Raw genomic sequence first — 3,325 nt, 5'->3', positions numbered from 1 at the left:
GGAGAAAGGGCAAATCCACTAAACGTCAAGGACTCCTGAAAGCCCACAAAATATTCCTTACTAAACCTCATACCCATATTAGGCACCTCTCATTCCCAAACAATGATATGGCCCCTCTATGGCATATTCAAGCAATTAGGCTACATAACCCACCTTCAGAAGGTCTTGGATTTTATCTCACTCCAAATGGAAGAGAACATTTACCCTTTACCATAGTTTCAATCTCCTTCTTTTGGGAAAAATAAAAGATGGTGATTTGTGCCTGAATTAACACCATCCTTAAGGGAATTAACAACTGTATTTCCTTGGGGTTATCCTAGAACTTAGACTCTCAGATTCCATACTTTTAGGTTGTTAAATGAACCATCATTACATTCAAAATGAGATGAAAGAAACTGTGTGAGGATACTAGAAGATTAAAATGACAAGCTTAATTATAAATCAATGAGAGCTCCCTTTCCTGCTTGGGTAGACAAGTCCCAAATATATGAGGAGATACTAGGGGAGCCAATGACATAGGAGAAACATCACATAAACCTACCTATGTACAATCCAGACTTGGCTGCATTTATTATTACTTTTTACTTATTTTCCATTTCAAAAGGAACAAAACTGCAGGTCAGAAAATTTTGGAACTTGGAAAAAAAAAAGAAAAAATGATGAGTTCAATTGCATAGAACTACATTTGCTCATTTATTCATTGCCACATATAATAAACACTTACTGAGTGTTCCATATGTATCAGACATTGTGCTCTATCCAAGAGATACAAAGATTTATTTTTTACGTCCCTCCCTCTAAGAACAAACAGTTTAATTGGAAAGGTGAAAGCTCAACAGTAAACAACTAAAATATAATATCATAATTGCTTGGACAGAGGCATAGTTAATGAATGATTTTGGTTTTTCTGGGTTTCAGGAAGAAAAGGACTGCACAAAGAGTCATGAAACCTTCATTCTGGTATTGGTTCTGCTAATAGTTAATTATGTAACATATACCACTTTCTGGAACTCTGTTCTTTCATCTGCAACATGAAAGAAGTTTGACCAGATGTTCTCTACAGTTCCAGATCTACATTATCTTATTTCAGGGGAATTTTCCTAATTAGTTCCCTGTTAATTCTCTTTATTATGGGTAGTGTCTAGTGACTTACAATGACATAACCTATTTGTACTTCAGCTGGCCCATTCTTTCAAAAAATGCTACCTATATGTCTTTTTCTCATCTCCTAGCTCTACTGATTACCCCATTTGCCTCTTTCTTCAGTAAAGCAAGTGAAGCACTTTATAATTGCTAGTTATCATTATGCACGAGAAACAGATAAGGAATTTCTTTTTTAAGAGAAAGATGCTAAAATTGCCCTTTATTCCTTCAAAATCTTCCATGCTCCGAAGGGAAATCCTGGCTTCTGCAATACATTTCCTAACACTTTGCTGGAGATTGCTTTGCCATTAAGAAAGGATTACCCCATGTGTAAATGGTGGCTACATCTATGATTATTTAGCACAGATAGAAGAACTGCCACTTGCCTGGCTCCTGGGGCAAAGGTAGAAATAAGTCCAGGACTTCCATTCCATAGATTCCACTACAGAAGTGCAAATATCCACCATAAATTTTCTAGTGTAAGGGAAGATAAGTGTCCTTGCTGAGGAAGTGTGGAAACAGAGAATAGAATCAATTCAGTAGACATCTCTAGTTCCCTTTACCACCATCCAAGTTTGGCTATAGTTTTCTGAGCCTCTGGACCAGTGAGGGTTAGACCTTCCTCTAGCTGATATATTGTAGGTTTCGAGGTAGACTCCTAAGAGACCAAAGACTGAATTTACACAGTGGTCTATATGAAAAGATTTGGTGGTTTCAGTTTGTTGCCCATTAGTTAACTTTCTTCATTAGAAACTCATCCACTGTCACGTATCACAAAGTTTTTGTTTCTCTTTTAGATAAATCTAAGAATGAAGTAGCTTCTCAGGTAAGAATAAAAGAATATTTTCAAAGAAAACCTAGGATAACTTACATAAATGTCTAACAGTAATAATTCACTGATCCTTATCTCTTATGTATATAATAAAGATCACAAGTCTCACCTTCATGGCCAAGCAAAATTGATAAGCAAGGTAGGAAGATTGATTCTAATGTATCTTCCTACAATGAAAGGAGAATGTTTTGCTACATTTAGTCCATTGATAGGTAGAAATGATGAATGGAAAGATCAGAATAGCATCTGTTCTGCACTCAAACTCACTGAAGGGCACCTGAGTTAATCTTATAAGCAAAGACAGGAAACTTTTCATAAAGGACCTGAGGCCCTTGGAGTTACCATGGAGTTACTGCTGGGCCCATGACAAAGTCTACCATGGAGTGCAAGACCTGCACATTCTTCTCACTGCAGTGAAGAACATATAGAGTTGTGCAAAATGAGGACTCCAGCATTACAAGGTCAACATCTAGCACAGTAGTGAAAGAGACTCCAGTGTCTAACAAATGTGTTGGTACCCTAGGGATATCTCCAGGAGATGGCAGATGCACAGCAGCCATGGATTAAAAGAGATGCAGTATATACCTGGCAGGAATTGATGGGCATACATAGCACTAAAGCAGTTAAGCCCCATACTGACATGTGTTTCTGAACTATTTGGTTTCCAAGAAATACTTGGAGGGGAGAATTGCATTGTTCAGGACATTTAAGGAATGTATTAGGTGGGAGCAAGAGCTTGTGTTATTTGGCTTATGCAGAGACTTTGTTGTGAAAAATATAAAAGGGTATGTCTCACACTGGCACACTTGGCCCTCAGTTCATTCATTCATTCAACAAGTATCTCCTAAGCCCTCGCTATATTACTAGGCACTCTGTTAGGATTAAGATATACTGTAGTAAATAAGATAGACTTGATTCTTGTCTTTATGGAATTTATGAATTTATGGTCTAATCAAGTTCACAGATAAAACAAACAAATAAGTTAATATATGATTGCATGATGATAGATACTATGAAGGAAAATAGAGGGTTAAGAAAGAGAATGATAGAGTGTTGAGATATACTTTTTTTGGTTAAAGAGACACTTTCTGAGGAGATGATGTTTAAGGGAGACTTGAAGGAGCAAAGGGGGCCATGATTGGTCAAAGAAACAATGGTGGGGGAAAGGCTTTGTGTGCCTGAGAACTGAAGCCAAGGTGGTGTAGCTGGAGTTTGGTGACTGATTTCACCAAATTGACTCCTAACTTAAATAAGCATAGTTTTGACCCATCGTCTGTCTTAATTTCCTCTGTTGTCATGAAGTGGTGCTCAGAAAAAATAAAAAGATGATGACATGCTAGAAGTATTTGA

The sequence above is a fragment of the Callorhinus ursinus genome, unplaced genomic scaffold (genome assembly GCF_003265705.2).
Source record: "Callorhinus ursinus isolate GAN/ISIS: 27379988/994484 unplaced genomic scaffold, GSC_fseal_2.0 scaffold2, whole genome shotgun sequence".
Lineage (NCBI taxonomy): Eukaryota > Metazoa > Chordata > Mammalia > Carnivora > Otariidae > Callorhinus > Callorhinus ursinus.
The sequence above is the reverse complement of the archived record's forward strand: the minus strand, read 5'-3'. Positions refer to the sequence as shown.